Source organism: Paramisgurnus dabryanus, chromosome 22 (genome assembly GCF_030506205.2).
Source record: "Paramisgurnus dabryanus chromosome 22, PD_genome_1.1, whole genome shotgun sequence".
Taxonomy (NCBI): domain Eukaryota; kingdom Metazoa; phylum Chordata; class Actinopteri; order Cypriniformes; family Cobitidae; genus Paramisgurnus; species Paramisgurnus dabryanus.
This window is the reverse complement of record NC_133358.1, coordinates 4,143,328-4,156,223: the sequence shown is the minus strand read 5'-3', so window position 1 is coordinate 4,156,223 and position 12,896 is coordinate 4,143,328. Positions and strand designations below refer to the sequence as shown.

The 12,896-nt window shown below is 38.1% G+C and overlaps 1 long non-coding RNA gene across 2 annotated transcripts in view; it reads left to right on the top strand.

The window, feature by feature from the left end:
- The window catches only part of LOC135785514 (uncharacterized), a 387,186-nt gene extending 382,740 nt beyond the window's left edge, over positions 1-4,446 (top strand). Inside the window, exons 2-4 of one of the 2 annotated variants that reach the window (XR_012335665.1) lie at positions 3,211-3,250; positions 3,349-3,506; positions 4,069-4,446. This is a non-coding gene — a long non-coding RNA (uncharacterized lncRNA). Of the gene's footprint in view, positions 1-2,941; positions 3,251-3,348; positions 3,507-4,068 lie in introns of those variants that run through there. The other variant, XR_010546612.2, reaches the window with a different exon arrangement.
- Positions 4,447-12,896: the final 8,450 nt, after the last annotated feature.

Genomic DNA, 12,896 nt, shown 5'->3' with positions numbered 1-12,896 from the left:
AATTGAAAGGGAATTTGCATGTGTTTCACATGTGAATTTGCATGTGCTTCACATGTGAGCCCATGTGTTTTACATGTGAGCCCATGTGTTTCACATGTGAATTTGCATGTGTTTCACATGTGAATTTGCATGTGTTTCACATGTGAATTTGTATGTGTTTCACATGTGAATTTGCATGTGTTTCACATGTGAATTTGCATGTGTTTCACATGTGAATTTGCATGTGTTTCACATGTGAATTTGCATGTGATTCACATGTGAATTTGCATGTGTTTCACATGAGAATTTGCATGTGTTTCACATGTGAATTTGCATGTGTTTCACATGAGAATTTGCATGTGTTTCACATGAGAATTTGCATGTGTTTCACATGTGAATCTGCATGTGTTTCACATGGGATTTTGCATGTGTTTCACATGTGATCTCATGTGTTTCACATGGGAATTCACATGTGATTCACACAAAAGTGTTCCAAAAGCACACATTTCCCATGTGCAAAACACATGTTCTACATGTGATTTTAACATGTTTTCATGTGTCACATGTGATTTTAACATGTGTTCACACATTAAATTTCACATGTGCAAAATCACACACATGTGATCACATGTGGCCACATGTGTATTGCACATGTGGCCACATGTGTATTGCACATGTGAGCATGTGTATTGCACATGTGCCCACATGTGTATTGCACATGTGAGCAGATGTGTTTTGCACATGTGAGCACATGTGTTTTGCACATGTGAAATACATGTGCTTTTTCTGTACTCAATCTACAACATGCTACCGACTAGCCAGAACAATAATCTCCACCACTAAAGATAGCTTTATTAGCACTCTTCCAGACCTGTCCCAAATGAAACCTGTAGCAGATAACTGTGACGATCTAGATATTGAAATAGAAAACCTAAACAATGTCTGTTCTAACACATTGGATGCCGTTGCTCCCATTCAAAAAAAGAGATTCAAAGAAAAACCGCCAGTTCCATGGTATGACCATCACACCGCAGCCCTTAAAAAGGCAGCTAGAAAAATGGAAAGAAATTATAGAAGCACAAAGTTAGAAGTATGGCGCGCAGCATGGAAACAGAGTGTTAAACACTACAGACAGGCTATTAAAACCGCCAGATCTACATATCTTAGCAAGCTTATAAATGAGAATCATAATAACCCTCGTTTCCTCTTTAGCACAGTTGCGAAACTGACTAGAAACAAAGAACAAACAGAAACCAATAGTAAACTTCAACACAATAGTAACGACTTCATGAACTTCTTTTCTAACAAAATTTCGGCTATTAGGGAAAACATCGTAGCTACCCAGGCAGCCACCACTCTACCCATTAGTTCACTTAAAGCTCTACTGTGTACTTTATTGAGTTAATTCTTAACAAAAACCCATGTTTTCTTTCAAAAGTATGTGCTCATTCATGTGTAATTACTTCCCACCCACCAATGAAAGTATTCTCGTAAGTGTAGAATCTGCTATTTAAAATGCATACCGTCGAAGCGCTCTCTGGCTGAATCCATGTTGTGCCTCCATCTTTGAAATACATTCGCCGAAGAGGGACATTCCTGAAATTCAAGCTCCGCCTTTCGCGCTTTCACTCTACACTCACGCTGGCTGCTGGCTGAAGCCTTCGGAGGTTGCATGTGTAGGCGGTATACGTCATCAAGACGTATTTCAGAATATTAACAATTATAAAGCTGACAATTATTCTTAGTTAATTGTAAATTGATGTAATATGCGTATGACTTGCGAATGTAATGCTCAGTTGATTTAAATAAACCAGGCTTGATGACGTATCCAGCCTGTGACCTGCGCACGTAGCTGAATCCTTCGGATTTTACAACAACCGCACACCGTGATGAATCTGCGATCTAATGCTTTGATTTGAAAGCCTGTTGAAGACATATTCTCGAGGACATTAAAACAAATCGCCAAGGATGCGAAACGGGGATTTTAAACGACAACGTGACAGGAAAAACATCAAGACCAAAGTCACTATTGGAGTTAGTTTTCCAAGAGGGGGCTCAAGGGACACTGAAGTTACACTTTCTATCTTCTCCACAGGTAATTCAGCATATTCGTTTACATCTATACAGTCCATGTTGTAAACTTGAAGTTTTATAGTTCCTTGGCTAACTTTAGCATGATTATGCATAACACTTGTTAGTGTAAACATGCATGTGGTTTAATGTGTTCAAACGAGAAGCCCCTGTCTGCAGCCTGCAGATTTGGGCGGGTATGCATCTGGGACGGTGCTGCACGTGCAGGCCCGCCCACACTGCTTCTCATTGGTTAGTGGCGTGAAGTCATGATGACGTCGATTATAGCAAGTTTTCATTTCCGATGTTTATCGCTGCATGGTGAGTACAAGCTCCTGTTTTTGTTCTTTTTTATTTACAATTTTTAATTTTGAAGTGGCGTTTAGTGTGATGTTAAAATAACTAGGACCGCGTGTGTGTGTGTGCGCGCGTGCGTGTGTGCGCGCGTGCGGTTTGGTGGGATTATGATTAAAACAAAGCAAAACTGAACCAAAAGAAGAAATATAGGATTTAAGAGTTAATAGTAACAACAACAAAGTTATATTCTAGGACTTTTTTCTATGAATACATTTTTAAATGTAAACTATTTTGATATGTTATTGATAAGTATATTTATTTATTGATCAGGAAACCATTTCAGTATTCACTGAGCTTTCTGACAGCAGGGACCTTTGATTTTACAGAGGTTAGTGAAATAGACAATAGAAACTCCCCATATAATTAAAAGTAAACTAACTCAGTATTAATTTTTAACTTAGCCTGTCATACATCAGTGTCTGCTGCTTTTGGAGAATTCCCCCTTTGATGTTTGTTTGTTTGTTTGTTTGTTTTCTTTTTTTAATACATACTGTTCATTGAAGCTTCAATTACCAAATGCTTAAATTTAGCATTTTGAAATAAATGTTTTTAACTATAGATAAATTCATTACATGTATCAATCTAAACAAGTGGATTTCAATTATGGTCCTAAGGGATGTCATTAAGAACAAACTGTTTTTATGAGACTTTATATTTTAAACTTTTGAAGGTCAGAGATGCTGAAAGAGCAGCTCCAGTAAAAGAGGAGCGTAGAGAGCAGGTGTTGGTTCCCATTTCAAATCTTGAACCTAAATAACAGGGGTTTGAAAATGATGCTACTCTTGTTCTTACTCTCCAATTTAGAGGTGATGAAATCCCCCGGCCTGTGGATTATTTGACCAAGGTAAGTGCATTATAAACTCCTGTCAATTTTTCAGTTACACTTTTAATAAGTTGTATGTAAAGTTACATTTTGGACTGACTGTTTGCTACTTTAAACAGATGCCACCTGACCTTACATCCTCTGGCAGATCCTGATGGGAGTCGTTATAAAGAGGACAATATGGCTTTATGGTGACTTTCACTGACATGCAAGGTTTTCAGAGACGTTTTCAGCAAGCCCAAGTTCAGAGAAAAGGTCCCCTTTGTATGTCCAAACAGTAAGTTTTTTTAAATCTAAATTGTGAGTACTTTAAAAGATACTTGAGAAAGTCTGTCTGTCTGTCCTTCTATTTCTGTTTGTTTGTTTGTGCAATCTATCTATCTGTCTGTTCTTCCTATCTATCTGTCTGTCGATCTATCTCTACCTATCTGTCATGTCTATCCGTCCATCTGTCTGTTTGTCTGTGTCTGATAGACGGTATTGCCTTCAAAACTTTCAGCTTGAAAACTACTTTGCTGCAAACTGAAATTCTTCAAACTTCTATTTCAAACTTTTAGGATAGGCTTTCTCAAGTCAAATTTAAGCTTGTGTTGCTTGTGTTAACAAACTTTTTTAACTGGTTTATGTTGTTCATAAACAAAAAGTGAGTCTCTTAGGTACTTTACAGACAAAGCCAATAACACTCAAGTATATTTTGTCTAACATTTTCCTGTATTATGTGTAACATTTACATAAAAAAAATCCTTGCATGACTCTTTACTATGTTTATGCCTATTTCCAATTTGCCAATTTCTTCAAAATGATTCAATATTGTTTGTTCTGTATTTTATCTAAATTAGGTGTTGTGAACTGGAGTGCATTTTCCAGACAATATGGGCAAGAGCTCCGGGTGCCCTACTCGTTGACTTTGAAATATACAAGGACTGCCCACCTGGATATGTAGGTGATGGCAGAAGGGGAGTCCTGAATGGGTTTTATTAAGACAAGGAGGTTCAGGGTTATTGCTCATTTGATTGTTTTTTCAATGATGGAGGGGAACTTCAGGCTGTGTAGATTGTGTGTGTACGGTTAATGTACGTGATTATCTGTATGTGTGTATTATGTCTTTTAAACAATTATTTTTGTTTTGAAATAAAAGTTATCACTGGTATGGGTTTGGTGTTTTTGAGTGGCATGCATACTATGGGATACAGAGATTGACAATGTACTGTATGTAGTTTAACTTCATACTACTTTATAGGCAGGGACGTGCACAGGAATTTTTAGGGGCAGTTGCTCTGACCTAAATAAAGGGCACCCCCCCAATTTTTTTTTTTTAAATCACGGCCTATATGAAGGACTGAGAATAACAGGGTCTTTATTAAAATCAGCAAACATGTTTGCCTAATGCCTACCAAAAACATTGTAGCCTAGGTTGCTTGTCTGCAAGCTATGATAGCTAGCTGCTATCTGTCTGATTATTTAGGCTTAAACGTGGCAAACTCAGCCTAGATTCAAAAAGATTTTAACAGAGGTGGAAAGAGTAGCCACAAACTTTACTCAAGTAAAAGTACAAGTAACTTAATAAATAATTACTCAAGTAGAAGTAAAAAGTATGCAATGAAAATATTAAGTAGCGAGTTACTAGTTACTCATGAAAAAACGCAAACACACACACACACACACACACACACACACACACACGCAAACAAACAAACACACACACACACACACACACACACACACAATACAGTGCCCTCCATAAGTATCAGAACTGTAAAGACAAGATTTTTCTGTTTGCTGTGGAGACCAGAAATTGGTAAGATAAATATCAGTATGTCAGAAGTTTAGAATGTCACATTTTATTAACCTTTGTTTATGTTTCAACACATACATGCAAACAAAGCACATACACATACAACAAAGAACAACAGCATTAAATGCTGACTTGTGATGTGTGTTGTACACAAATGCACATAAGTGAATCAAACTGATCCTACACATTTTATGCTTTTCATGTGTAAACAATCAGGACACAGCTCAGTGACCATTAAAAAAAAATAATGTGACAGATTCTGTACTTTTGTCTCATGTTCATCTTTTAATGTTTAGACATTTCTTGACTACACAACAAACAGAAGAATACTTATGAAGGGCACTTCTACAGTATAAACTGCAACATACACACAAACAGTACAGAAAAAAGAATACAAACACAGAATAGACAAGCATTTCAAATAAACAAATTAACTCTAGTGTCAATGTTATTGTAGCTTATAGCTGAAATATCAGACAAGTAAACTGACAACAGTTTTGCATTCACTATGTATAAAGTTAGAATCTCCTAAGATGGTCTGAGGACATTGACAGTTTACACTTACATAAAAATGATTTTAGACAAAACTCATGTTTTCTTACGTTGTCATGTCACGTGTGTTTTGTGAGAATCACTTACATCATACAGTACAGACAATCATCAGACGTCAATCATCGATGTATTTTCTTCAATCTGTGCTACAATGCTTCTGAAGGTTGCACGCGTTTAACTGTGTCTGACGAGACGACGAACAGGTCGCGTGTATGTAATGGCGGGTACGTGTGTGAAGTTTTGCTTTTAGTTAAAAGATTGGTAAATTCATTTCCACGTCACCCAACACTGGTTATATTCTGCGTGTTTCTACATAGGTTACGGGTAAAATGATTCCGTTTTTGCAGCGATCTGAACAATTCATTCAAACTGATTCGCGAATCAATTTAAAACGTTTGGCCCATTCGCTTTGTAAAGAATCGACTCAAAAGACTCATTTATTTGCAACACTTTGTAAGGAATCGACTCAAACGAGTCATTAATTCGCGAATGCGCCAGGAACACAGGATAGCAATTTAAAAATAAAATACAAATTTCGTAATTAATTAAAATACAGTAACGAAGGAACGCTGCATAGTGTAAACGAAGAAAAAGTCAAATTAATTTTTTCCACCTCGGAAGGGCAACTTGAGTCGAGAAGGGCATATGGGCAGTTGCCCGGGCAACCTGAGCAACCCCCCTGTGCACGTCCCTGTTTATAGGCATAAATGTTTAGTAATAGCCTATATTAAGCACAAAAATAAACAAGAACTATTAGAGGAGTGATTAAAATACGAAATATATAAGGTGCCATTAATGTTTACGGTAATTTTGTAATTACACAATTAAGTGCAACATAATGTGAAAAACTTTTAAAATCTACACAGATATTACACAATACTCTGAAATTCCTTAAAAGTTCACATTAGATCAGGCATAATTGAAACTATATGCTCTACTCCATTATTACTTTTCTTTAATAATAAATCGTTTTATTAAAGTATTATTTCATAACGTCAGTGCGATGTAGCGCACATTTTAAAAATCGCACAGTTTTCAACCGCATTTCCTGTTTACCGTGGCGTCGACGTCATTACTGTGCTACTAACCAATGATACGCGTTATGGGAGGGGCTGCCTGTTCAGGTCCTCCCTAGAGTCATCCACGCCCGATCTGCAAGCTGCAGTCAGGTGTACTTGGTTCAAACAGACACACGCCGTCTCTCCGCCCATTTATGTAATCTGAGGTACTGAGATAAATGTTTTTCATCTTTTCTGACCTCTAGCACAAACACACGGTGACAGCGCTATTTTTAGCCTTTCATTGATAAAAGTGTCTGATCTGCGCGTCTTTCGTTTCATTTTACAAGCGTGTGAAAGTTGCGCGATCTTTTTTCACCAATATGAGAGAAAGCTCTTACATATACACGGACATGTAACGTTTACTTAAAACATAAGCATTGTACTTTGACATAATATTAATTCGCGTCCATTTAAACCCGTCATGGTTGCTTTTTGTATGTGATTTTAAGCGGACATATCATGACAATCAGACTTTTTTCATGTTAAACATAAATCTGTGTGCTTTGATGGATCACAGGCAAAGGACAATGCAAATTGTTCATTTTTTTTCTCATTGCTTTTGCTTTGTAGCTACTGGAAGCCATGTTAACCTTGGCATGACACGGCCGGGCCACCGTACGAGTTAAAACGCGTTCCGAATGGGGGGGGGGCTAGAAAGTATTATTCAGTTGCTTGTCATATAGACTTTCACCGCTAGATGGGAGTAGATCTTACACAGTGGAGCTTTAACACTAGACTACCATACGAACATCTTGATTCATTTAAACCTACTACAATAGATGAGCTCTCTAAACTAGTGTTGTTTTTGGCAGCCTGTTTTCATTTTAGTTTTAGTCTAGTCTTTGTGTCAAGCTGTCATTTTAGTTTTTATTAGTTTTAGTCACGTCATACTCTTTTTAGTCTAGTCAAGTTTTAGTCGACTAAAATTCTTGCCATTTTAGTCTTATTTTAGTCAGACTTATCCATTACTATTTTAGTCTAGTTTTAGTCGACGAAAACTGATGACATTTTAGTCTAGTTTTAGTCAGTGAAATTGTATTTAGTCTCTTTTTAGTAATCCAATTCTATTTAACCCATATAGTATAATGACCTAATAGTATTATAGACAAAACAATATTTTCTTTTAGCCAAACCCATTTCAAACAAAAGTTATATTATTGTTACCTTATAGACCCAAGAATACATCCATTCCAGACATGGAAGATGCTCTGATTTGAATAGATATTTATTTTACTATCCTCTGAGTGAGTGACTTGATTGTTCGTAAGAGTCTACATAAAAGTCTACATAATCAAAACAAAAGTAGTCTAAGCAAACACACACACACACACACACACACACACACACACACACACAAGGTCAAATGGGTCACACACAACTATAGTATGTGTGAGAATAGAAATATGCTATTGTTAACATTTATAATTGTATTTTGACAGCAGCACAAACTACAATCATACATATGTAATTATATATTATTATAGTTTATATTTCTGCATCTGTACGTTACCACCAGTGTACCTAATGGACTTTGGCTTAATCTAATGTGACAAAGCTGATCTTAAATGTCAGTATAAATCCAAGCGATTTTGGAGAATTACTAAATGTTTTTCTTGTAAGTAAATTAAAAGTCAGCTTTAAGAAAACATCAGATGTCTATTAAGAAAAGTTGGTATGTATGGTTATGTTCTCAACAGTACAGGTGTTTGATTGATTTAATACTCAAGTATTCAGCGAAGTATGTTTTGTTTATTTAAATAATAAATAAGTGTAGTTATTAAGCATATACAAAACAACAAATGTCTTTAGCATAGATTTACAATGTTTCAAAACGCAACGCAGCACAATGTCACAAGATACATGATATAAATTTGTACATTGTTATACTGGTGGTGTCAGCAATCAAAGCTATAGATTTCAACAGGCTTGTTGAACTGACCTGAAAGTGATGCACGGGATTTATTTTGGACTTTTCTTTTACATTTGGAGCCAGAATGCTGCATCTTCCCGGTCGGAATCGCCGCGCGGCTACAGCGTTTCTCATGTAGTGGAAGCGTTTTGTGCAGCATTTAGTGGAAATGTGTTTATCTTCAACAGCGACTGCCATGAAAAGTCGTGTCCGTAAAAGGGAGAGGATCTTAGGTGCACGAGCAAGGCTTGTGGACCAACTCCGCTTCACCTCTGTAACCGCCCCCGTTTCTCCGCTTTCCGCATGTCTCGCGGTTGCCGCGTACACTGTTTGAAATGCCCATTAACGTGCAAATGGAGGCGTATGATATCAAAGCATCGCGAGAGCAGACTGCTCCGCATGCTTTCTACTCACTCTCGCGGTACTTTCATGTTTTGATTGATCTACGCAGCGCCAACAACACACGTGATCACCTGCAGTCAGGTGGTGGGGGATGCTGAGATCGTGAGATGGGTAAAAGACGAAATAACGTTATAACATTTCGTCTCGTCTCGTTTTGGTCAACGAAAATGAAGAGACATTTTAGCTTAGTTTTTATTTTGTAAACCACTTTTAGTCTCGTTTTTATTCGTCAACAATATTGCATTATACATTTTATTATAGTCATCGTCACATGACCAGCATTTTCGTTACGTCTCGTCTCGTTTTCGTCACGTGAAAAAGGTTCGTTGACGACTATATTTCGTCATACTTTTCGTTGACGAAAGCAACACTACTCTAAACTAGTCACATCATCCAAATCATCGTCCTGTATATTAGACCCCGTTCCCACAAAACTACTTAAAGAAGTATTCCCTGTAGTGTCAACCCCGGTTCTAAATATCTTTAACTCATCGCTAGAAATAGGATACGTTCCAACAGCTTTCAAACTAGCAGTTATTAAACCGCTGATTAAAAAACCACAGCTTGACCAAGGAGAACTTAATAACTTTAGACCAATCTCAAATCTCCCTTTTCTTTCGAAAATATTAGAAAAGGTAGTGGCAAGCCAGTTACGCACATTCTTGACAAATAATAGTACATATGAAAAGTTCCAATCAGGATTCAGGCCCCACCATAGCACAGAGACAGCGTTGCTTAGAGTTACAAATGACCTCCTATTAACATCCGATCGTGGTGAAATCTCAATTCTTATATTACTAGACCTTAGTGCAGCATTTGACACAATAGATCACAGAATCCTACTCAATAGACTAGAAAACTATGTTGGTATCAGTGGTCAGGCGCTAGCCTGGTTTAGGTCATATCTAACCAATCGCTATCACTTTGTTTATGTAAATGAGGAAGAGTCATATCACTCCCTGGTTAAATACGGTGTACCGCAGGGATCAGTTTTAGGTCCTATCCTGTTCTCGTTATACATGTTACCCCTAGGAGACATTATCAGGAAACATAACATAAGTTTTCACTGCTATGCGGATGATACCCAGCTTTACATCTCCTCGCATCCCAGCGAAACACACACGTTTTCTAAGCTAAAAGACTGCATTAGCGATGTTAGTGACTGGATGGCACATAACTTTCTTAAGCTCAACTCCAATAAGACAGAGGTACTTATTATTGAACCAAATCGCTACAAACATAATATGTCAGATTACAAATTGCACATAGATGGCTGTACTGTGGTGCCATCTTTCACGGTTAGGAACTTAGGTGTGATGTTCGACAGCAACTTATCCTTTGATAGTCATATCGCCAACGTCTGCCGCACAGCATTCTTCCATCTTAGAAATATCTCAAAAATACGCCATATACTGTCTACATCTGACGCAGAGAAGCTTATTCATGCTTTTATGACCTCTAGAATAGACTATTGTAACTCGCTACTCGGGGGATGCCATTCAAATCAGGTCAACAAGCTTCAGCTAGTTCAAAACGCTTCTGCAAGGGTACTTACTCGATCTAAGAAGTATGACCACATAAGCCCAATTCTGGCATCTTTACACTGGCTACCAGTTAAATATCGCATCCAATTTAAAATATCACTAATCACCTACAAAGCTTTAAATGGCTTAGCACCCTCATATCTTAGAGAATTACTATCAGAATACAATCCATCACGCACACTACGGTCGCAAAATTCTGGCCTATTGATTATCCCTAGACTATCAAAAGTGTCCAAAAGTGGAAGATCCTTTTCCTACTTAGCCCCTAAGCTCTGGAATGATTTACCAACCGATGTCCGAGAATCAGACACAGTCGATCATTTTAAATCTAGACTTAAAACTTTTCTCTTCAACAAAGCATTCGCATAATTTGTCTAGTAAAGGTTCTTAACTCGCAATAGTTATTTTCACGGAACAAAGCACTCACGGTCATAACACAGACCAACCAAATAAATAAATAAAAACCTTTTCTGCATGAACACTTAAAATGAATTGCATTAAATAGTTTGCCACCGTTTGCCACTGAACCTGCATTAACGACGACAGTGGGGCTTCCGGCCTTAGTCAAACGGTTTGGCACGTATGGTCGGGTTGCGATTTTGGTGCTTTCTTGTGTCTTGTGAATAGTATGCCATACAGACCCGTTTGCCACTGAACCTGCATTAACGACGACAGTGGGGCCTCCAGCCTTAGTCAAACGGGTTGGTATGTATGGTCGGGTTGCGTTTTTCGCGCTTTCGTGTGTCTTGTGAATAGTATGCCATACATACCCGTTTGCCACTGAACCTGCATTAACGACGACAGTGGGGCCTCCAGCCTTAGTCAAACGGGTTGGCACGTATGGTCGGGTTGCGATTTTGGCGCTATCGTAAGTCTTATGAATAGTATGCCATACAGACCCGTTTGCCACTGAACCTGCATTAACGACGACAGTGAGGCCTCCAGCCTTAGTCAAACGGGTTGGTATGTATGGTCGGGTTGCGTTTTTCGCGCTTTCGTGTGTCTTGTGAATAGTATGCCATACAGACCCGTTTGCCACTGAACCTGCATTAACGACGACAGTGGGGCTTCCGGCCTTAGTCAAACGGGTTAGCACGTATGGTCGGGTTGCGATGTTTTTGGCGTTTTCTCCTGGTCCTGTAAATGGTATACAATATAGACCCGTTTGCCACTGAACCTGCATTAACGACGACAGTGGGGCTTTAGGCCTTAGTCAAACGGGTCGTCAGGTTTCATTTTCTCTTAAAGATCGGAAGGTGACCCTTATTTACCATATATACCCTCGCATTGGGCCCCCAATTTGCTAAATCCTCAACTGTGGATAACATAATTATGCCGCAATATTTAGTCTGTCTGGAACTAAGCTGAGTTAAACCACATCACTGTGTGACACTTCAATACATATGAACGGCCGCTACGCTAATACGATTTTGTTTTTCTCTCCCTGTCTCGTCCTCGACCCGAGGACAACGAGACAAACAGACCCAGTCCCGGTAGATGTGAAAGTCGGCACACCTCTGATCTACTGGCCGTCCTTCAATGTTATGCCCAGCTGATACCTGACCAACGATCACCGGCAGAACCGCTTAATCTCCGCTAAATCTCCATTTCCGTTCTCCCAAGGGTTTTTCCCTCCTAGGACTTATTTTTCCTCGGATAAAAGCCCGGGGTTTTTTTTCTCCTAGGGGGTTTTTCACCCCGGGGAGGCAGCCTTTTTGGGCTTTACCTAGCTTCCTCTTCTATACGTTGCTTTAGTAATACGTGCACTTATAATATTGAGTCATAGCCGCAGCAAATTTAACTGCTCATGCTATCATGTATTTTGTTGTGCTATCTGTCGTTTTTCTGTGCTTTTCACTGCTTCTATTTATGTAAAGCTGCTTTGAAACAATTGACTTTTGTGAAAAGCGCTATATAAATAAATTGAATTGAAAAATTGAATTGAATCGATTGAGTTGTTGTAGTCTGTTTCCATTACATATGCACCGTAACTCGCTTAACATACAATGACATCATTCTAATTTATTTATTTACTTATTTTGTGTGTACATTTATAGTATCAACTTTTTACTATAATTTTAAATGCCCTAAACAATGTACAAGGGTTACAATGACCATTAAAGTGTAAAAGCTATGTTATGTTAATGGTAACTGCAGTTGGTGCTGTTATTACAAAACTGTCCCAAAATCTGTTTATTAGAAAACATACCATTCATTATTACATCCAGTAACTTATTATTTACCTCAAGCTGATGTGGTTCCTCTCGTTTTCATAACGACCTATAACATCTGGCCCTAATAACAATTTTCCCTGAAATAATGTTTGTGACTGAACACACAGAAATACACAGTTAACATTTTTTTTAAATTATTTTTATTAAGAACACTTTTAAATCATCCATAA